This window comes from Macrotis lagotis, chromosome X (genome assembly GCF_037893015.1).
Source record: "Macrotis lagotis isolate mMagLag1 chromosome X, bilby.v1.9.chrom.fasta, whole genome shotgun sequence".
Lineage (NCBI taxonomy): Eukaryota > Metazoa > Chordata > Mammalia > Peramelemorphia > Peramelidae > Macrotis > Macrotis lagotis.
Genome location: NC_133666.1, coordinates 630963312 through 630988008, shown reverse-complemented (window position 1 = coordinate 630988008; position 24697 = coordinate 630963312). Strand labels below are relative to the sequence as shown.

At 35.5% G+C, this 24697-nt stretch overlaps 1 protein-coding gene across 4 annotated transcripts in view; it reads right to left on the bottom strand.

Annotated features, from left to right (window-relative positions):
* The window catches only part of RFX2 (regulatory factor X2), a 152288-nt gene that overhangs the window by 88239 nt on the left and 39352 nt on the right, over window positions 1-24697 (bottom strand). The window lies entirely within an intron of this gene.

Below are 24697 nucleotides of genomic sequence, written 5' to 3'. Positions count from 1 at the left end.
TCCCCCCCCCACACACACACACCTAGCCAGGATATTCTAAAAAACTTTTTTTTCCAACTGCCCCAACCTGAAAAACAAAGGGATGACAGTAGCTGAGAGGAGACTCCAGGATACAAAATGAGAACAAAAGTTGTATTTACTATTATTACCTCAAGGCAATTCACAAGAAGTACTGTTTTAAAAAAGCAAATCTGAAGTTCCCAAATGTAAGTTACTAAGAGAAAATTCAACTAATTTGAGATTATTCAGAAAGTAAACAACATTTGAGGAATGGAGTGTAGTAATGGACAAAAGGATGGCTCCTTATCCCCACCAAAGACTTTATAGTCTGGTTAGGGAGAGGATAGACCCAAATGAAAAAAGGTTTCAAAATACTACAAAGTAACATTTCAACATGACAAATTATTATTTAAGTTTCGAATGTGCCCAAAAGGTCTAAGGATATAAATGTAAGTGCTGAGCAAGGTTTTCAAAGCTATAGCGGACAAGGATTGGTGGAGAGAGGAAAAATAAAGTTTCTGGCAGAACATGACAATGTGAAAGCCCAGAAAGAGGTTGGGATGAAAAGCTCATTTTTCTTCTCATTAACTCCTCTAACTGAAGAAAAGATCAGGCTTTTTATTCATGATTCATGATTCACTCACACTTTTCTGCATTTTATAATACAATAAAGCATCTAATGTTTCCACTCACCAGTAATTAGAATTCTTTTCTTTCCAAAACAAAATTTAAAATACCAGTCATGTATTGCTTTCTGAATTTAGAAGTTAATATAACTTAGTTTGCCATTTGAATGTGTCAATAAATTTTATGAATCCAGATCTAATTTTTTTGCTTTTTACCCATTCTTTTTGGTAGGAGTAATAAAGAGAGATCCACAATTAACCTCAACTCTAGGATCTTTAAACAATTATTATGGAGAAAACAGAGATCATTCTTTTGGATAATAGCTCCCCTTTCTAGAGCACCTGTGACTTATATGTGCAGGCACTGTCTTAAGCCCTTTACAATTATTGTCTCATTTGATTCTCACAACAACCCTGGGAGGGAGGTGTGATTATTTATCCCCATTTTATAGATGAAAAATCAGACAAGCAGAGAAAATGGGTCACCCTGAAAGTGTCAACTTAAGTCTTCAGGCTGCTCCCTGAATTGTTCTAGAACCAATGGTTCTCTGTTATGTCACTAATCAAACTCCTATTCACTTACCCCCTCGATTCTCTTTTTCTGTCCTGCCATCTTCACTATGATGAACCCATTCATCACCTTCTCTTATCCAGCATGTACTTGCACAAACAATTTCAAACCTACTAACCCTCCCACATTCAATGCCTGTTTTCTCTCTCATTCAAGCTTACACTCACTCATCTCTGCTTGGATCCCCATCCATGATGTCTAACCATTTTTCTAATCTAAAGGAAACATGTTTTGCCTTTTATCTCCTTAGACAACATGGTCCAACTTGGAAATGTTGCATCAAGACCCAAAGTCATAGGAACAGAAGTAGAGCCTGCAGGAGATTAAAGTAGTAAGGAAAGGAAAAATTCACCACTGCTAAGTAGGAGGGCAAGTAGCATCATAGTGGGAATGAGGAAAATATTAACAATGAGATCTGGTCTGGCAGCAAGAGAATGCCCAGAATACATATAAGTCACAGAATCTGAAAGAAGGCATCTCAAAGAGGTCTTCCAATGCAATGTATATTTGAACAAAAATTCAGTCAGCTAGTCAACAGGCATTTATTAAGCACCTACATAATAAATAATAAATAGGAAGCTAGGTGGTACAGAGGATGGAGCACTAGCCCTGGATTAAAAAATCTGGCCTCTGACATTTGACACTTACTAGCTGTGTGACCTTGGGTAAGTCACTTAACTCTGCCTCACATCCAAGATCACATCCAGTTGTCCTGATTCATATTTAGCCACTGGACTCTTATAGCTCCCAAGGAGAAAGTGAGGCTGGTGACTTAGCACAGCTCCATCTCACTCAAGTTCAATTTACGTGCTAGTCAAGGCATCATCTCCCCTGATATCATGGTCTTCTTCAAGAATGAAGGGAAGGGGCAGCTAGATGATGCAGTAGATCCATGGGAGATACAAACGAGATATAACTAGGACAAATTGGGGATAGTCTCAGAGGGAAGGCACTAAGATTAAGAAGCACAAGAAAAGGCCTCTTGCAGAATATAGGACTTTGGCTGAGACTTGAAGGATGCCAGGGAAGCCAGCAGACAGAGCTAAAGAGGGAAAGAATTCTAGACATGGGAAAATCTACTCTATGTCATCCCATCTTTCCTTAAAAACATAGAGTAAGGTGGATCCTGTTACCTCCTAGATTTATCTGATCCTATTTAGAATACTAGACTGCCAGATAAAAATGGCAACATGAAGTCTAAAACTATTATCAAAAACTCTCAGCACAGAATTTACAGAATTTAAAGAGAAATACTCTTAAGCTCCTCTAAGCAGACCAGGACTACTGAAGAAGGGAGCAAATACAAGGGGATGTTTGGAGAGGGAACAAACCAGGAGAAGTCAAAGCCAAAACTGGCCTTTCATGGATGGAGCCCAAAGCCAGTGGATCTCAGTCTAACCTGTCAGAACAGCATGGGGACAATCAGCCCCCAGTTGCACATGTGTCTTAGAGTTCTTCAAAAAGACTAAAGTCTACATCCTCCAGAGGGAAAGGGCCCTCAAGAAACATACTACTACAGTCACAGACATCCACTAAGAACCTATCAGGGGAACATCAGGAAGATGTTCTGCCTGTTAAGGAGAACTCGAAGACAGATCCAAGACCAGCCCTCGAGTTAGGTCATTCAAAAGATGGAGTCAAAATTTAGGGATTGTTGCAAAGATCAGGGAATGGTCCAGGAATGCCATTCAGGACCACAGTGACAGTGGCATCCAAACTACAGAAGGGATAGGACTAGATAAGAACTGCTCAAGAATTTAGGTAGGGGCAGAGCCTGGACCTAGCACAAAGTTCCAATCTGGTAACTAAGACTGAAGATAGGAGTCAATAGGAGAAAACTGTGACTACAGCAGAGATTCTATGGGTTAAGAATCTAAGGGTTAAGAAATAAACTCAGAAGAAAAAGAAAACTTTAAACCTGTTGAAAATACTAAACCAGGGAAGAATTTTTGAGATGTAAATGCCAGAAACAAAAGGAAACAAGAAAAGTAAATTCATTTGAGCAACTGAAAGGAGTTAAATAGTGGACAAATGAATCTTCTGGTCCAATGAAGATAGGAAGCAAGGCTCTAGAGACCTGTAGCTCAGATTCATTCTGTGCTATAAAAATCACACAAAGATAATTGTTCAAAGTGGTTTCTGCATATTACTTCTTTTGATTCTAGAAGACAAAAGAAAAAAGATGAATTACAAATGAACATGTGGCTAAGAAGATGAAGATAAAATTTGGATTTCTAGATCTCACAGTTCAAAAACTAAGAATGATGGGGTACATCTAGCCAGAGATGGAGTAAACCTAGAAAGGGCTAGTAAGAATGGTGGCTGCAAATCTAATATGGCTTTAAAATGAAAGGAGGAAAAAGACCTGACTTTGTATATATCTCCAGAATGAAGCATTATAAAGAGTAGATTTAGTCCAACAGAATAATACAGAAGAATAGTAACAGATCAATGGAGATATACAAAAATTTAAGGGACAAAACTCAAGAGAGGAACTAGTTGTAAAAGTCATGCCCTTAAATCTAGAAGATAGGCCCCTTGAGGACACAGACTAATTCACATTTGTCTTTATATCCAAAGTGCTTAGCATGGTAACTGGAATTTAATAATGCTTGACTGACTGATTTACACAAAATGAATTTACACAAAATAGCATTGCATATTATGAAGATATATTGGAGGCAAAGCAGAGAAGGCAGCATAGCAAGAAGTACAGTAAGCTTACCCACTTCCCACAATTTCTCTAAACAAATGTAAAAAATCCACCAGACTGAATTCTGATTGAGAAACTTCCCTAAAAAGATCACATGTCATTTTTCCAACACAGGTTGGCAGGAGATAGACAAAGGTCTGGGGATATTGGGAACAGGGTCTGGTCAAGAACAGGACATAAGGAGCATTCCAGCACCGGGTGGGGCTATACACCAGGGTAAAAAGAGGTCTCAGATCTAGGAGAGAGGAGTCTAAACTTGTATAGGTGGTACTAACAGGTGCCAATTGGCAGCTCTATTGCTCACTACCCAGTTCTGGGTCATAGAACCAGGGCAGGCTGAAGAAGGGATCTGCCCCTAAGGATGGTGCATTCCATGGTGAGGAGTGGTTGGTTATAGGCCCTATGGATAACTAGTAAGTAACAAGTTAAGAGTTTATGACTCAAACAAGAGATTGAGGATATTATAAAATCCCAAACTGATCATTTTGATTGCATTAAATAAGTTTTTTACAAATAAAACTTAGGCAACCAAGATTGGAAAAAATGCAGAAAACTGAGAAACAATTTTTACAGCTAATATTTCTGATAAAGGACTCGTTTCTAAATACATAAAGAAATGAGTCTAATTTATAAGAATTCAAGTAATTTCCCAAATGATAAATGATCAAAACACATAAACAGATAGTTTTCAGATGAAGAAATAGAAGTTATCTGTAGTCATTTGAAAAAATTCTCTAAATCAAGCAAATTAAAACAACTCTGAGGGACCACCCCCTCACACCTATCAGATTGGCTAATATGACAAAAAAAGGAAAAATGTTGGAGGGGATGTAGAAATTGAGACACAATGCACCACCACTGCTGGGTCTGTTTCCCTTAGAGATCATAAAAAAGGAAAAAAGATCCACATTTACAAAAAATATTTATAGCAGTTCTTTTTGTAGTGGCAAAGAACCAGAAATTCAGGGGATGCTCATCAATTGGGGGAATGGTTGAACAAATTGTGATATTTGAATGTGATGGAAAACTATTGTCTTGTAAGAAATTGTGAGCAGGTGAACTTCGGAAAAACCTGGAAAGACTTACATGAACTGATGCTGAGTGAAGTGAGCAGAACCAGAAAAACGCTATACACATTAATAGCAACTATGATGCTTCAACTATGATGATCAACTATGATGGTCTTCTCAGTAGTTCAATGATCAAACACAATTCTAACAGACTTGTGTTGGGGAAAAAAGTCCACATCCAGATAAAGAACTATGAAGTCTAATTACAGACCAAAGCATACTAATTTCACTTTTCAAAATTGGTTTTATGTTTTTCCTTTCTCATGGTTTTATTTTTCACATTTGTTCTGATTCTTCTTTCACAACATGACTAATAGGGAAAATATGTTTAACATGATGGTACATGTATAACCTATATTAGATTACTCACTGGCAAAGGGAAGGAAAAAGGAAGGGAGGGAGGTAGAAAAATATTTTAAAATTATAAAAAATAATATTTAAAACTATATATATATATATAATTGGAAAAAATAAAATTCAAATTTTTTTTAAAAAAGAAAAGAAACAAGTTCAGAAGTGAATAAAAGCTAAGTGGCTCCAACTTCCAGAATACAGCAGGGTCTAAATTCCATACTGCAGAAGAATAACCAAGGCAGGAATCCCAGAACTATAATAGTTCTGTAACTCTTACCCAGATAATGCCTGATTCCAGCAGCAGTCTACAGAAACTACAGAAACAAAGTAGGCAAACCTACAGGCCTACGATTCTAACCAAAATCCAGGTCAAAAACTTATAGAGCTCAGATCAAGAAGATAGCAATCACACTTTGCCCTGGAAGAGACCACTTGTGGAAGCTTGCAGGTCCCACACTTGAACTGTCCCTGATTACTAAAATAAAATAATACTCAATAACCCTAAGGAAGCAGCAGTAGGACCTGCCCAGAAACTCTCTCCAAAAGGACACAGAGCCTGGTCTTAGAATAAAAACCAAAGACAGGAAGTAGGCTGGAAGAATAGGCAAACTAAAAAACAAATAATAGTAATAATCCCCCCCCCCCATAAAAAGTGAAGAGGCATAATTGACAGAGAACAGTACTTGGAGTAAGTAAAAACTGAATTTATATCCAGCCTCAGACAGTTACTAGCTGGGTAAATAATATAACTTATCTGCCTCAATTTTTCTCATCTGCAAATCAAGAATAATAGGTAGTATTGATACCACCACCACCCTAGACATTGTTAAGGATAAAATGAGATAACATTTGTAAAATGCTGTGTAAGCTTTAAAGCATTATATAAAGGCTAGCTATTGTTTTTGTTATTATTATTAGGGATGATCAAGGCAAATGCAGAAGAAAAGGATGATTTTTAAATATCTAAAAGCAAAGCTTCAAAGAAAAACACACCTTGGGGCACAATTTCACCTAGAATTGCTTAAAGACATAAAACAAAATCTTTTTTTAAGTTTACAATATTTTTATAAATTAAATGAGAGTGCTAGAGGAAAAAAGCTAGAAAAGAAACGAAAGCTATAAAAGGAAAAAATTGGAAAGAGAATTAACAGCTTGGCATAAGATATATAAAACCTTGCCAAAACAACAAACTCTTTGAAAATGTAATATGATATTTTTGTGCTGTAAAAAATGATAAAAAAAAAAAAAAGATCTTTTGAGAGAAAACTGGGAAGACTTGTGTGAACTGAAACAGAATGAAGTGAGCAAAACCAGGAGAAAAATTTATACAATGATAACATTACTGATCAATGTAATGACCAACCAATCTAGAATTCTCATAATGAAACCTGCTAGCCATTTCATAGATAAAAAGGTAAAGGATTCAAAGTAAGATGAGACATATTTTTTAAACATGCCAATGTAGAAATTTATTTAGTTTATACATGTAAATATACATGTGCATGTATGCATACATGAATTTGTCAGGGTTTTTATTTTTTTCTTCTCTTCTCATGAGGGAGGTAGGAATAAGAAAGATGAGAAGGTAGGGGGCAGCTAGGTGGTGCAGTAGATAGAGCACTGGTCCTGGAGTCAGGAGGACCCAAGTTCAAATCCAGAATCAGACACTTAATTACCTAGCTGTGTGACCTTAGGGAAGTCACTTAACCCCATGGCCTTGCAAAAAAAAAAAAGACGAAAAGGTAGATTTTTGCTGTTTGAAAATATTTTTGATTAAAAAGAAAGAATTTTCAGACAGAGAAATTTAGGAATTGAGGTTAAGAAGAAGAATAAGCTGGAGAACATTTGAGTAAAGATCAAGAGGCAGAAAAAGCAGCAATACTGTCACTATATACTATATAACACATAGAGTCAGTATCAGAATCACAGGATATGAAAGAAGGAAATAACCTTGAAATGAAAAAAATCTTGAATATAAAATACCAAACAAATGGATGTTGAAAAGCTAGAGCTGGAAAACAGCCAGCAAGTCTGACATAGAAACATGATAAAATAGTGATAGGGACATCTGCTAGAACTCTTTCTTTTCTTTCTTTCTCTTTCTTTCTTTCGACATTTTATGGGGGCCTTTAATTAGTGTCTTAGTTTTATATTTTGGGACATTTGTCTATCTTCAGCCCTTTGGCACATTTTTTGTTCACTTTATTTTTAAATATATATATACATATAAATACATATATAGATAGATTTTGTTATTTCTCAATTACATGTAAAAATTGGCATTTAAAAAATTTAGATTCAAATCCCAGCTTTTTTAAAAAAAATTTATATATTTAAGGCAATGGGAATAAGTGACTTGCCCATGGTCACACAGCTAAGCAATTATTAAGTGTCTGAGGCTGGCTTTGAACTCAGGTCCTCTCCAGGGCCAAATCCCATCTTTCCCTCTCCTTCCCCATCCTGAGAAAACAGGCCATATTGATGTCACATAAAATCATATTTATATATTGAACACATGGAACTCTTTCTTCACCAAAAGCAGAGCATCTACTAACTCCATGACCAATCATAGAAATAATTTTAGCCTTGTATAAAATGGATGAATCTGTAAGAGAAATTTTTATTCTGGATCCTGTTCTTACTAAGAGGGAAGAAGAACAGAAAAAAATAGAAACAGTGGAGGAGGGAGTTGGTAGGGGGGAGAATAAACTACAGTTTGTGATCAAGAATAGTTGAGGAACAAAGGAAGGAAAGAGAGGATGCCACAGACTGAAATTCTATAGGAAAAGTAACCCAGGAGGCACAAGAAAACTCTCAAGTATGAAATTCTGAAGACAGGTAAACAAGACACAGAGAGGTAAATCCAATAAGAAATAAAATAGATAAGGAGAGTGCAAAAAAACTGCCATGCAACTCATTAGCCAATTTAGATTTTTAAAAGATGACAAGTTAGGTGACAATGAATGTGCTTATGAGACAGGATACTATAAGAATAGTGTCAAGAGTTCAAAGAGCTGAGACTTACATGTAAAGCTAAGAACATAAGTTTTATTGAGTTGTTTTGTTTTAAAAGCTATATTGAGGGAAAGAGAAGGAACAGGAAAGAATAGGACTGTTGTGTGGGCTGGATAGAATTATGATAATTGGCAAAAGAAAGAGAAAATAGGGCTGTTCAAATTGTATTTTACTTCTATTTTATTTGTTAAGGAGAATTACCTTTGGATAAGAAAGTGAAGAAAGATTGCTAGTAGTGAACTGATACCTAAGAAAAGCAAGGAAAGAGTAAGAGAGTACTTAATTGTCCTTGAAAAACTCAACATAGTACAATAGAAAGAGTGCTGAATTTTCTCATTCTTCTTGGGGTCATGGGAAGTAAGTCTGAATCCTAGTGGATATGAATTTAATCTCTTTGGTCCTGAGTTTCCTCATTTGTAAAATGAAAGAGTTTGATCAGTTGACTCAGTCCAATAATATGATCTATCATCCTATACCTGGGACCCTATGATCTTAGGAATTCAAGTCACCTTAGCCTAAATGGCTATCTGCTTAAGTGTGTAAAACTTTAATTGGCAAGTGAGGTTACAGGGTCAATCAAGGATGTCATGGAGGCCAATGTCAAGGATATTTGAGAGATCATGGAAGTTGAGAGATATATGACAGGGTAACAAAAGGAAAAAATATTGTGATTTTTTAACAAAGGGAAGAAAACAGTATAAACAGAAAATAATGAAGAGAAGGAAGATTTTCTGGAGAAAGAATTTTAATTGAGATTTAAGGGAAGCCAGGATGGTCAGTAGTTAGAACTGTACATGCATACAGTCTTCACAAAATCTTTCTCTGATGTTTATTTGTGGCGTGGAGGTGACCCAAAGAGTATGAAGGCTATGCTGTCATAGACAAACCATGATAGAAAGGTTTTGAGTAATTCTGTTTTAACAGATCAAGTCTATTATATAAGGAGGAATAACCTAAGTGTAAAGAGACACATCACCAAAAGAATGGCTACCTGGTGATAACTGGGGAGGGATGGATAATTGGATAATGGAGATGCAATGAAATGCCAAGTTTTAAAATAAAAAATAAAAAATAGCTCTCAGTCCTCCTTTTGCATCTACTATGAAGACAGAACAGAGAAAAATGGGACTGATTGTGTTAAGAATGGTATAGTTTGCAAACCATTCAAAAACTTGAGTTTGATTGTTGGAGGGGTTATTTTGGTCTGTGAAGGTAGAACCAAGAACAATGAGTAGAAGCTACCAAGATGCAAATCTAGGCTTGATATAAAAAATGAACTTCCTAGTATTTGTTGCTAATTAACACTGGAATAGGTTGTCCTACAAAATAGGAGCTGTAGGACACTGTAGGTAAGATTAAAAGATTAAAAGGATTTTCAAGAGACCAACCTGCTAGAGATTTCAAGAAATAAGTAGTTCTGATGAAGAATTAGTACTGAGAAGTTATTTACAGTCATGGACAGAATTAGGCACATGACAAGTTGGTAAAACTATGAATGGATAATAGTGATAGGATAACTGTCAAAGGACAATGCTTATTTGGACTCGTTCTCTTTCTTCACCACCCTTTCCTTCCTCCTTCGGGTTCATAAAAGTACATGTAACAAAACAGTGGAAAGAATAAGATATTAATACATTTTCCCCTAAACTTTTTCCTTAACTTCACTATGTACATCAAGTGCATCACCATTTTCCCATTCCCAAGGATGGCAGCCTGTGTCATTCCTGATTCCTCATTCTTTCTTACCTCCTAAATCTAATCAGTTGCCAAGTCTTGTTGATTCAAACTTTATAACATCTTTCAAACATTCCCCCTTCTCTTCAATGTCACTGCCAGTCCTCATTACCTTATACCTCAATGCAATAACTATTTGGTAGGTCTCCCTTCACCAAGTCTCTTCCTACGCTAAGTCCATTCTCCTCCACTCAGCTGTCAAAGTGATCTTCCTAAAACTCAGGTCTGATCTGACATCACCCCTATTTAATAAACTCAAGCGGGTCCCTATTATCTCCAGGATCAAATATAAAATACTCTATTTGGATTTTAAAGTCTCACCATAAATGTTTACTTTCTATATCATACTACTAGATCTTTTAAAATTTTTGAATTTAGTTCAGATCTCACACTTTGAAAATGAAAAAACTAAAGCCCCCAAAATTGAAATGACCTGCCCCAAGTCACATAGTTTAATAGAAGATAAAAATAAAAGAGGTACAAGCATCCACACAACAGCAAAATGTTTGTTGGTTCAAAATCCCCCTTCCAAACTTTTTTAAAGTCTTACAACTTATTCCCTGCTTTTTTACTCTTGAGATCCAGTGACACTGACCTCCTTCCTGCTTGTTCAGTAACATGAATTTTCACTGGCTATTCCAAATCCTGGAATTTTCTCCCTCATTCCTTTCAATTAACCCTGATTGTCTTTCAAAACACAATTCTCTTCCTGGCTTTCCTACTACTAATAGATCACTCCTTCTCAGTCTCCTTTGCTGGGTCTTCATCCAGGTCACAGGTCTTTGTCTTGGACTATCTCCTCTTCTTTCTCTAAACTATTTTACTTGGTGATCTCAAAAGCTCCCATGAATTCAATTATCATCTTCACAGGGCAGCTAGGTTGGCGCAGTGGACAGAGCACTGGCCCTGGAGTCAGGAGGACCTGAGTTCAAATTCAACTTCAGATACTTAATAATTGCCTAGCTGTGTGACCCTGGGCAAGTCACTAAACCCCACTGCTTTAAATAAATAAAATTTAAAAGAAAAATTATCAACTTCACCCTAATGACTATCTACTTATCCAGCTCTAACTGAAATCCAATCTTACATCTCTGGATGACTTTCAGACATCTGAAATTGGATGTCCTGTAGACATCTTAAACTCAGCACATCTAAAACTAAACTTTATTATGTTTCTCAAATAATAATAATAATAAATAATAATAATAAAACTTCTTCTCTTCTAAATACCCCTATTAAAGGAACCTATCACTCTCCCAGACTTCCAGGACTGCACCCTACATGTCATCTTCAATTTCTCACTCTCTCTCTCAGGCTCCTCTATCTAATCTGTGCCAAGGTCTGATGATTTTATCCTCATAAAATCCCTAACATTGGCCCCCCCTTTTTTTCCTCTGTCACAAATTTCTTACAAGTCCCATCAACCTCATGCCAGGACTATAGAAATAGAGCCTGCTAGCTGCTCTGCCTGTCACAAGTCTCTCCCCACTCCAGTCCATTTTCTACTCAGGTGTCAAAGTGAGATTGTCCTAAAGCACAGATCTTACCATGTTGCCCCTAAACCCAGTAAATCTCAGTGGCTCCCTATCACCTTCAGGACCAAATATAAAGTCCTCTTTTTGCCATTTAAAGCCCTTCCTTACTTCCTCCCCACTTTTCCAGGCTTTTTACACCTCAAACCCCACCATGTACTCTAATTCAGTGACACTGATCTTGCTATTCCCTAAAAAAGACTCTCCATCTCCTAAAATGTGCAGTTTTTGCTTGTTATTCCCCATGCCTGGCACTCTTCTTGGCTTCCTGTGGATTCCTTCAAGTTGCAGTGAAAAGTCTCCCTTCTAAAAGAAGCCTTGTAGGATCATCTGATGACTCTTCTATTCTTTCTTGTAAAGAGTCTGTCCTATCCATTGTTATTTGCATGTCCTCTCCTCCACCAGAGTGTGAGCTTGGGCCCTTTATTGATAGCTAGTACCCTCCCTCTACTGATTATCTCCAATCTGTGTCTTGCTTGTTTGCATGTGCTCTCCCCCAATTAAACTGTGAGATCCTTAGGAAAACAAACTTATTTTGCTTTTCTATGTATCCCCTATGCTGAGAACACAGTAAGTTTTTAATAAATAATTGCTGACTTGACTCAATAACCAGTAGACCAGAAACTCTCCTGCTTAAACACTATCTTCTTTGGGCCCTAAATTTCACAACCCTTGAAAACTGAAAGGTAACTATGGGGCTGGTGAGAAGGGATGCTGAACAGCAGGTGTTTGTAGACAGCCATTTTTCCAAAGGAGAAAAATGAGCATGTTGTTCAGTAAAATGTTCTCTACTGTCCTCATGACAGATCTAGACTAGAAGTATATCTAGTAGATCTAGACTACTTTTCTTCTTACTGTTATTGGTGCTGGTGATCTCCCAACTCCCTGTACTCTGCCACAACTTTAAAAAAAAATGAAAAATTTGAGAAACTTCCAGAATGAGTCTGAGAATTTAAGAAAATTTAAATAGAATTTAAGCACCATTCAGAATTGTCTTTGAGAATTATTCACACTAGGGTATTTTTTAAAAACTGAGTTTTATTCAAATCCCTTACTCTGAAAATGAGAAAACTAAGTTTAAAGAATTAAAGTGACTTTCTTCAAGTCACATAGTTTGACAGAAAACAAAAATATTTCCATGTTAAAAAAAAGAGATGTAAGGTTCACACTTAAAGATTTAAAGAACTAAAATGAGCCAGTAAGATCTAAAAAAAAGCACACATCCAAGTATAGCTCCCAGCTGAAAAGGGGCTCAAAATATCTTTGGGGGAGAAAACTGCCCTTAAAAAATATATTTGGGGGGGGCGGGGCCAAGATGGCAGCATGAGAACAGTCTTTTCTAGGAGCTCTCTCCCAAATATTCCAAAAAATATATTTTTAAGTATATGATGATTTTTCAACAATAAAATAATGCATTTTATTAATCTAGTCTGAAAGTGTCATTCAAATCAAAGGATGATTTGATTCTAGCAGACCTGTTGTAGAAGTCTCTCAGTTATCCAAAATTGAAAATTTTAATTCAAGTTAACTCAGCAAAGGTCTAGTTCCACTATATGATTCTACTAAAAAAGAAAGGAGAACTGGAAAATCTTTCAGCTGCCTGTAGTCTAAATATTTTCACAACACTGTTTGCGATTGTGGGATAGAAGTAAAATGACGACATTTAGTCTAATCTTCAACTACAAAGACATGACTCCTGAAAATAAAATGGAAAAAACCCACCAAAAACCACCACATAAAAGGACTGTTTTATCATAAACATTAGAGAATTAATATAATGGAGAAGATAAATTTTTGGTTGTCAAATCAGAAGGCAGACTGCATTCTAGTTGCATAAGAAAGATTCCACCAAAAACCTAGACTTATACTTCTTAATTTACAATTCTGATGTCCACTCAGAGAATGAAATGTGCTGCTGCCTTTGAATGAAATATTGTTGTAATGTTTACCCGGCAACAAACCCTTGTAAACAATCAGTATTTTTGGCTCCCTAACAAGGTGGAGGAGTGGGGGAGGGGAGTGAGAATATTTTGATCTAAGGCATCCTGTGGTTGCAAACGATCCACAGTGATACAAGGTTCTACTACTCCCTCAGTAGCAATAGCTATTTTCTCTAATGCAATAATAGCAATATTCCAGGTTATGTGAACAGTATCACCTTATTCAGCAGAAAGGATGATATAATGATTTTAAATTGAGTGTTAGGGTTAAAAGGTTTGTGAGTTTAACTCCCACCTTTTGCCAACTGCAAAGGTGAATAGCAGTAAAACATGTCACTGAAAGCTCACAGCCCCAGCTTTGTTTTCCTCTAGCAACAGTAATAACAAGACTCTTTAAAAAAAAGTTTGGGAGTTTTGCAATGTATATAATTATATATGCAACAAAAGGTTAGCTAAGTAAAGATAATATATACACGAGTCTTGATATGGAATTAGACTGAGAAAAAATTCTACTTAAACCACTAATTCTAAAATAAGTCCTCTGGAGCATAGTTTCAATTCGAGAGAACTTAAGGAAAAACACACACTTTTTGCCCAAATGAAATACATTTTAAAATACAGTCATATACCTTCTGGTAAATAATTCCCTCAATAGACTCATGTATATCTATTTTGGCAAATGAAACTCAAACACTATTTAATCAGAGGAAAACACATGCAGATGTTCAATTAAAAACCGGGAGTCCACAGTCTTGGCTCTGTTTGCCCAGGCCCTCATTGTTTGCTAAGTAACAACGGTTGCTAAGGGCAACGCAGTCCACTCCCGTTTCCAAGAGCTAGTTGCTCAGCGACCAACTGAATACTTCCCAAACCAAACAATGTCATCTCCTAAGCAATCCTTCCTCACCCCCATTAACCAGATCTAAAAAACACAAAATATGTAATCTATTCTTTTCTGAAGCTGTAAGAGAACCCAAGAATAATTTCTTCTCTATGGTTACTAAGGAGGATAAAGGATTTACTCTATTTATTCTGATATAAGCAAAAGACCAACTATCTTCATTATAAGCTATTGGTATTAAAATAGATTTTTCTAAATCCCTCTCATTTAAAAACAAAACAAATTGCCCTTTCCTCTGAGGATAATAAATATGAAGCATGTTTTCCTGCAAGCAATGCAAACAATACAGTATGGCCTGAAACCTCACAAAAGCTACTTAGATAACCAACTATTATACAAAATAAAACTATATAATTAAGGATTAAGTTTTTTCAAAGAATATGTAAAATGAAAGGCTATCACAATTTAAGACTTTGGGAGATCCTATGTGTAAATGAATCAATTTTAATGTGTTTTACAGCAATGAGATTTAAAATAGCATTAAAAAAACTTTATTAGGAGCTAATAATTTGAGCTAACTTGAGTCTAGTTCCTTCTCTGACATAATGACACTGCCCTAATGGGACCAATTTAACATTATATGCCCTTATAAAATAATTGATCAATGTCGTCTTTATGCCCAGTCCAGGAAAAGGGGGACAAATCATTCACAGCTTAGATAGAGCTGTGCCATTGGATACTTCATAGAGGAGAAAGTTATGCTTCACTAAAATGAACAAAATTTTTCACAATCTCAGGGGCAAAATACATAGTCTGTATACAATATATGGCTGTCAGAAAAGATCCAAGCTGGAAAGGAGAATACTTTTGGCAAGATATCATGATGGTAGGATAAGAGGGAGTATAAGTTCCTAATAGGAAACAATAGAGTTCTATAGAAATAGTTCATATTTTGGAAGTCAATAAAATGAAAATATTTTCTGGCATGATGGAGTGGGAATCATTCAGACAATACAGAAATGGCTAATTATTGAAAGTCATAAACATATAAAATACTCATAACCGTTACTCATTTTGGCAGAATTTTTCAACCTACAAAGTGTTTTTTCCTTACCACAATTGTAGGGTAGTACAAAAACTATTAACTTTATTCTACAAATAAAAAAAAAACTAAGGCATAAAGATAGCTAAGTGGCTTGCCCATGATCATATCACTAATATGTACCTGCTCCTGAACTCAAACTCAACATTTCAGACTCCAAACACAGGATTTCTCCCTATTCCAAATACATGCTACTAATTTCAATGAACACTAATACATAATATCCTTTAAGTGAAATCAGAGCTCTCAACTTCTTTAAATTTTGCCCCTTATGAAATACAACTTTTATTTTTTTCTTAATAAAACAGGGACTCCATCTTGTTTTCTTAAAATCTCATTCTTAAGATCTTCATAGAATAACAGGAGAGAATTCCATTTATTTAGCTCGAAATCTATGCTTCAGTACTCAAGCATGTAATTCCATAGAGTCTAAGAATTTGAAACCAAAGACTAGGCTTCTCTAATCCATTGCTAAGTGGCAAAGTTGATTAGTTAGTTATTTATCTCTGTACCTGTATGCAAACTGGCACCTACTGAAAAGGCCAGCTTCCTGAACAATACTTTTAAATGCACAACTAAAAACTGTAATTAGATAAATATACCAAATGGGGGCTTGCAAGGAGGGTTCCTAATGTTGCAAGGCACCTTCCTTTATTGTTGACTACTGAAAAGGTTAAAGCCTACAATGAAATTCAATTATTATAGCTAACCCAAGAAAACCCATTCCCAAATTCTAACTGTGTTCCTGAAGATTCATGGGAGAAATAAAAATTCTCTATAACTAAAGAACAGCTTGAATGTATCATCTGTCTATTCCTTAGAAATATCAGGGAGCTTTCTCATTTTTTGGAAGTTGGCTGTATCTTTAAAATATAGGTTAAGTCTTCCAATTCTACCTTACGGAATTCTGATAGATTCTTTGTGGTTAGGAATATGGAAGCATAACCAAAAATAATTTTAGACACCTTTCCTGCCTTAGGATTCAAAAATCTCTATCAAGTCCAGAATATTCTCAAGCTTCCATTAGAGAGACAGTGAGTTAAAGAGTAGGAAAAGCACTGGAGTTAAAGCAGAAATTCTTAAATTTCTTTAAATCATGGATCCCTTTGTGGTAATGTAGTGAAATCTTATGAACACCTTCTCAGAATATTTTAAAATGCATGAAATAAATATACAGAAATGCAAAAGTAACCAATTATATTGAAATGCAATTATCTGAATATTTTTTCAAACAAATGCTAAGAGCCTGGGTTAAAGAAGTCCCAATTAAGAGTGTGGGGGGGAAACCTGGACTCAAATCATGATTTTATTATTATCTGTGCAAAATGATTAGTTACTTCATTTCTCCAGGATTTACTTTCTCCACCTATATACAAGATATGTGTATTAAGGAATTTCTAAGGCCCTTTGACTTTTTTAAAACTTATTTTTTTCAACCTGCCCTATTACATAAAACTATATACTCCAGAGCTAAGATGATGCCTTTCAGAGTAGGACTGCATAAAGGAAGAGATAGCTATTGTTGAAGAAGGTTTTATGGAGGCAAGGTTATATACACTAACTTGGTACTTCCCCCAATGTTCTCCATGGAGTACCACACAGAAAAGGAATCATTCCCATTTTATAGATGAGGCTGAGATTCTAAAAAGTAGTCATCTGCTCACAATGGACAAAGAATTGCAGAGCAGGGACTGGAACTCAGATGTAAGGAGGATATCTCTAGTTCTAAATCCAATTTCTTTTGATATTTTGTAATTAGGGATATAACAAAACTTTATTCCCTTGTCATGCCAATCTATATACCCATTTCAGCCTTTTTCTTTTTCTTCAGTCTTTATTTCTTATTTTGAAAGTCATGGAGCTCTGCTGATCTTTAAAACATTAAAGTATTATTAAAATTGAATTTAATAAGCCTGAATATTTTTCTTTCTACAAAAAAATCCATTTTTCACAAAGAAGGATAACAACTTTTCAGATTCACAGAGGAGTTACAATGAAAGATGATTGTAACATTATAGTAAGTTAGGTCATAGAATAGCTATCACTTGCCAATTCAATGACTTAGTTTTCTAGAAAAAAAAATCCAGAAATTATTTCTGTTTTGCAGATATTTCATGCTGTAACTATGCAAGATTACCAGGAAACTAAATGGAGTACAAATGAGCAAGGCCAGGAATTTGGCTGTGATTGAGCGCAAGGCAGAATTCTCAAAGTCCTGGAATAGCAAATTTAGGTAGCACTAATAATCCCCTTCTTTGAATTTCTAAAATAGAGAATCTTACAGTGCTTTTAAGTGACTTTCACTAGCTAGAGTTTAGACTGACCTCAACAGATCTAGAAGCAAGAGAACTGAAGTGATCATCAATCCCCTTAGGGGGTCTCTGAAGAACCTAAAAAAAAAACCAAGAAGCAAAAAATAGAAATATTTCTTTCAACCACCTGACAACTCATCATCTCAATCTTCAGCATGTATTCCAACTGGAACAACAAAAAGCATATTCTATTTCTGTTTCCATATAAGTATCTGTCCAAAAACAAAGCCTGCCAAAATAAAGAGTACAGAATCACTAAAATTGGCTACAGAGAGAGGTATTTTTTGACTGTAACAACTTTCAAAGAACATCTACCAATATTCTTAAGAATTGTGAACTGCCTAATAGGAGTGCCAACATTTAGAAAGTCATTGTATAGATGACGATGTTTGTCCTTCATTCCTGAAGAAGACCATGACATCAGGGAGGTGATGCCATGACAAACACATGAATTGGATTTTGAGTGAGAGAGGCGGCACTAAATCACCAGCCTCACTTTCTCCTCTCTCTGGAATCCAGTGACCAGATATGAATCAGGACAACAGGAGACAGCCCTGGATGCAAGAAAATCAGGGTTAAGTGATTTGTCCAAGGTCACACAGTTAGTTGATATCGCCTCCTGTTCAGTCTGAGGTTGAATTGGAATTCCCGTCATAGTAATCCCGTCATAATAATATTGAATAAAACATTTTTTCAAAGTTTATTATTGCTTTTTTTCAATTTAGTAATAACAAACATCCCAAGAACTTTACTTTAGATTACCTTTCTAAAACAGTGTAGTGCTTTTTCTTAAAATCGATCCATTTTAGAAAGGTAATCTAAACAAAAGTTCTTGGGAAAATATATTATTACTAAATAGAAGAAAAGTAATAACAAACTTTGAAATAATAGTTTTATTCAGTAATACTATAATAGTGCTATCCTAGAGTTACAGAAACTTAGAATTGAAAGAATAGCCAATAAAGGATATCTTGTCCAAATTTCTAACAGGTGTTTACATTCCTTATATTTATCAAATTCAGAAACTAGCAGCTCATCCCAGTTTTAGACAGCTATAACTGTTAGGAGCAGTTAGGTGGCACTGTGGACCAGAACACTTGACTTGGAGACAGGAAGACCTGAGTTCAAATCCAATCCAATCTTACTGACCTTGACTTCAAGTCCCAACAAAATTACAGAACTCTTTGAAGGAGACAGTCTGTAAATATTTTTAAAAGTAACTGGTAACCAATAAAACCCGGCAAGGTTTCATGAAGAACAGATTAGAAAGGGTTGGCTAGGTGGCGCAGTGGATAAAGCACGGACCCTGGAGTCAGGAGTACCTGGGTTCAAATCCGGTCTCAGACACTTAATAATTACCTAGCTGTGTGGCCTTGGGCAAGCCACTTAAGCCCATTTGCCTTGCAAAAAAAAAAAAAAACAGATTAGAAAGAAGAGAGAATAGTTAGACAAAAAAAAGATCATGCTCTTTAAATTGCTTAAAAAGAGAGGAGGTACATGCAAAAAAAGTAGTTTTGAAAATAATATTTGAAAGAGGATTTATTTTAAGAACTAAAAATTTTCTTTAAAGGGTTTACATAAACTTTTCTCTTTTGTTTTGAGTTTTTGCTACATGCTGTCTCAGCAAAAAGACCTAGAGCTTTCAAAACCTCCCAACTTTCTACAGATTTACCACAACAAAACAAAATTCAGAAAATTAAGGAAGTTGTCTTCTGCTATAACAAAAGATGTACCAGTAAGAGGCTTGGGGTGGCTAGGTGGCCTAGTGGATAAAGCACTGGCCCTGGAGTCAGGAGTACCTGGGTTCAAATCTGGTCTCAGACACTTAATAATTACCTAGCTGTGTGGCCTTGGGCAAGCCACTTAACCCCATTTGCCTTACAAACCTAAGGGGAAAAAAGGCTTGAGGGGCAGCTAGCTAGGTGGCAGTGAGTAGAGCACTGGCACTGGAGTCAGGAGGACCTGTGTGGCCTTGGGCACTTAACCCCATTGCCTTGCAACAAAAAAAAAGGCTTGATATTGACAAATGGCCAATGCATATACAAAGGTAATTTACAGATGAGGAAATCAAAGCGATCCATAATCATATAAAAAATTGCTCTAAATCATTACTTATTAGAGAAATGCAAATTAAAGCACCTCTGAGATACCACCTCACACCTCTCAGACTGGCCAATATAATCAGAAAGGACAATGATAAATGTTGGAAGGGATGTGGGAAATCTGGGACACTAATACCTTGTTAGTGGAGCTGTGAACTGATGCAACCTTTCTGGAGAGCAATTTGGAATTGCACCCAAAGGGCAATAAAAATATGCATACGGGGGCAGCTAATCCTGCATTCAATACACCAGTAAATTTGGAAAACTCAACAATGGCCACTGGTTTAGAAAAGATCAGTTTATATCCCAATCCTAGTGAAGGGCAATGCCAAAGAATATTCAAATAATGAAGGGCAATGCCAAAGAATATTCAAATTACCAAATAACTGCTCATTTCACAAGCCAACAAAGTTATACTTAAGAATACTGCAAGCTAGGCTTCAGCAACATGTGAACCAAAAATTATCAGGAAAGAAGGCTGGTTTCAAAGAGGCAAAGGAACTAGAAATCAAATTGCCAATACATTATGAAGAAAAGAAGGGAATTCTAGAAAAACATCTACTTCTGCTTCATTCACTACACTGTGGATCACAATGAAATGTGGGTACTCCTCAAGGAGGACTCTTAGGAGTCAAGAAGCAACAATTAAAAAACTGAACATGGAACAACTAATTGGTTTAAGATTGAGAAAGGAGTATGACAAGATTGTATATTGTCATCTTATTTAAATGTCAGGCTAGAATTAAGATTGCCAGAAGAAATATCAACAACCTCAGATATACAGATGATAGAGCTCTGATGGCAGAAAGTGATGAAAAATTTAAGAAGCCTCTTAATGAGTGTGAAAGAGAAAGTATAAAAACTGGCTTGAAGTTTAATATTAAAAAAAAGCTAAGATCTTTGCAACTGGTCCCATATAGAGGGAGAAGAAATGGAAGCAATATCAGATTTTATATTCTTGGACACTTTTATTCATTGTTAGGAAAGGTATGGATAGCATACTAAAAAGCAGAGATATCACCTTGCTGACAAAAGTCTATAGAGTCAAAGCGATGGCTTTTCCAGTAGCAATGAACAGATGTAGGAATTGAAATATAAAGGAAAAATGAGCAATGAAGAACTGATGCTTTTGAACTGTGCTGGAGAAGTCTTCTGAGAGTCCCTTGGACAATAAGAAGATAAAATCAAAATTAATACTTACAGAAATTAATTCAGGCTATTCACTGGAAAGTCAAATACTTAAGCTGAAGCTTAAATACTAAGGTCATATAATGAGAAGATGGGATTCGTTGGAAAAGACAAAATTGAATTGAAGACAAAAGGAAAGGGGAAAGCAGAGGATAAGATGGAGAGATAATATCATGAAACCACAGGCATAGCTTGGTTTGACTTCGAGAGATCATGAGGGAAAGAAGGGCCTGGCATGTTACAGTCCATGAAGAGTCTGACATGACTGTATGACTGAACCATAATTGAAAAATCAACAAAACAACTAGTAATGGGGCAGCTAGGTGGCACAGTGGATAGAGCACCAGCCTTGGAGTCAGGAGTACCTGCCTCAGACACTTAATAATTACCTAGCTGTGTGGCCTTGGGCAAGCCATTTAAGCCCATTGCCTTGCAAAAAAACCTAAAAAAAACCAAACAAACTAGTAAGGGCCTGCAAAATTCTCACAATAATTATATGCTTTTTTTTAAAGTAAAGAGGATGAAATAGCAGTAACAGTTTCATATATAATCCTCTTTTTAAAAATTCTGTTATGTATATGGAAATGTCGATTTTATTTATTCCTTCATTTATTTGTTTTGATGCTTAGGTTCAGAATAAAAATATTTTTTTTTTAAAAAAAGGCCACATCAGTGGAAGCCAAGATAGAAAGGTAGCAGTAGGAATTATATTCCAAGTTTCTCACCACCTCCCCAAATGCCTAGAAACTGTAGAAAATGCACCAAAATCTTGATGGGGAAAAAAATCAGATTAAATTATTTTTTCAGTCCAGGTTGGCATAGGGAAACAGAAAGAAAGGGCTATGGATAATAGAGACAGGGTCTAGCCAGAAAGAACACAGTGACTACACTCCAAACATTAGGGGGAGTGGAGATGGCTCATTATAAGAATAGCTTCTATTAAATGTTTTCATGAAATATAACATAATTAAATAAGTACAGACTTTGAAATTGATTAGTTGTTGCCCTTTGCTCCTGAAGAGGACCAAAACAACATTACTATGGTAAAGACAAGTTATAGTGTGTCCAAATGTGGTTGATGAGACCAAAACAGGCTCAGAATGCTCTACCACAGGTCAGGCATGAATAGTCCATATGAATCATGTGAAGTACAGACATTTAAATGCAAAAAGAAAATGAAAATATTTAAGGCAGATTAAATAACATATTCTGGGAATGTTAGTGATGTAAAGTAAGGTAAAACTTTAATATCAGACACTTTAATCAATTACTCCTCAATGTCTATGGATAAACATATTTTAAATATATTTTCAGAATGCACACATAGGAAGCAAAAATTTATATATATATACATACCTAATAGAATAATTTTTATAGTAAATATATATATATAAAAGAAATTTGTAAGACCATACAATGAGAAATGGTAAAAATATGAAAATTTAAAATCTCAAAAAGTACTTTTAGCTTGGTGTTTCTATAAAAATTTTTGTATTTATGAGACTAGAATAAGAAAACATAATAGCAATTAAGCCTTCATTATGGCAATTATTACAGACTTAAGTACCAGAGAGCAGTGCATCCCACATAAATAAATTGCCGTCTTCCTATTCCTATACTATACTATTCCTTTACAAGTGGCTGTTCCACTTCCCTTGCCATAGACTATCTAAGGCTACGGCAACTCCAGCTTCCTCTCTCTAAGCAAACCTAAGAGAAGGCACATAGAGTATGGGCTTGGCCTATAGAGAGCAACATTAAGGCCTGGTAGAGGGAAAGGAGCCATGGCAGGAGGAGCAGCATGTTCCAGGGCTCTCACATTCTCATGCCTCCTATATATATTCCCATACCCCAAGTTTCTGACATGTTTTTTGCCTCCCTTAACAGAGAGAGAGATTATCTATGGGGGGGGGGTAATCAATGTAAACTGTAATCAAAAAGAAAGGAAGAAAGAAGCACTCAACATCAGTGTCACTCCCTCCTCTGGTCTCCTGTGAAGCATGTGAAATTCATGCTGTTTAAAAAAAAAAAAAGGAAGTTCCAAATGTGATCTGGCATACATAATGGTGCTCTGAACTGTAAGCAAATAGCCCCCACCAATAAGAAAATTCTACATTGGAAGAGCATAACCCATTGTGTGTACTGCATTCTAGGCAAGAGGAGAATAAAGCAAGAGTTTGGTATTTTTTGTAGTATTGTTTTTTTTTTAAAAGAAAAGAAAAACAAGATTATATTCCTTACATTTCTAAAATAGTTCCTTTAAAATTAATTAAGCTTACAGAATTCTATGCAAAGTTCACAAAATATTTTACAAACACCAACCCAATTTGTGCTTATGGCACCTACACAATCAAAGGTTTCGGCACTTCCTCAGCAAATAAAGGCAAGTAATGATCATGTAATAGAGGTAGGCTACAACTATAAAATGAAATAGAGAAGTCAGGCTAACCTCACTAATTCAATTTGTTAATACGAAAGCATTAAATAGCTTCTGATTTGTTATCTGCTATTATGCTTTCAAATAACCACACAAGCTTCTATGTGTTCACTGATTCAGTGCAGTTGTAACAAATCATTCACAAATGCCATTACTCAAAAAAACAGAGAACCTGCAATCATTCCATTTTTCTACATATAAACACATACAGAAATGAAATGGACAAGACTTTAATACTATAATAGTATAAGGTTTGTTTCTATATTTTTGTGGTCACTGAAAGAGGCATTTTTGATAAAAAGAGAAAGCACTTTATTTTCTCATTACTCTACTATTAAGGGGTAAATTGAGAAAGAGAAGCAATGTAAAAACAAGACATAGATAAATATTTATTTTAAAAAATTTAAATATACAATTTTAAAGCCTGTAAACATATGAAAGATAGCTCCAAATCACTAATAGAATTACAAATCAAAATAATTCAGAGGTTTTGCCTCCAACTTAGCAAATTGACATAGATGATAAAACATTGGAATAATCAATGTTAGAGTCAGGACTGAGGTGTATTAATAGACACCATTAGGGAAGCTGTGAATTGGAATATCATTATAAAAAACAATTTGTAATTATTCCTAGAAAGTAACTAAAATATTCATTCTTTTTTGACTTCCTCACTGTATATACCAGGTATATACTTCCAAGAATGACAGAAAGGTAACATGTAGACTAAACTATTAACAGCAGCTCTTTTTGTAGAAATAAAGAACTGGAAAAAAAGGAGATGTCCATTTATTGGGGAACAGCTAAATAAACTGCTTTACATGAATGTAATGTAATACCACTGCACCATAAGAAACAATAGATAAAAAGAATTCAATAAAAAAATAAGATGGATTACATGAACTGATAGAGTAAAATAAGCAGCTCCAAGAAAACAATCTATGTAGTGACAATGATATAAGTGTGCAGGAAGTCAGAATCTGAAGTGTATAAATATAATGAACAAGCTTGTTACTGAAAAAATGAAAAAATGTATTTCCTTCCCTCTTTGCAGGGGTGGGAACCTATGGCTATGAAACACTGCATAAACTGTCAGTGTATATAGTAAATATGTTGATTCGTTTTGCTGAACTGTTATTTTGTTTTATTTTTTGTTAAAA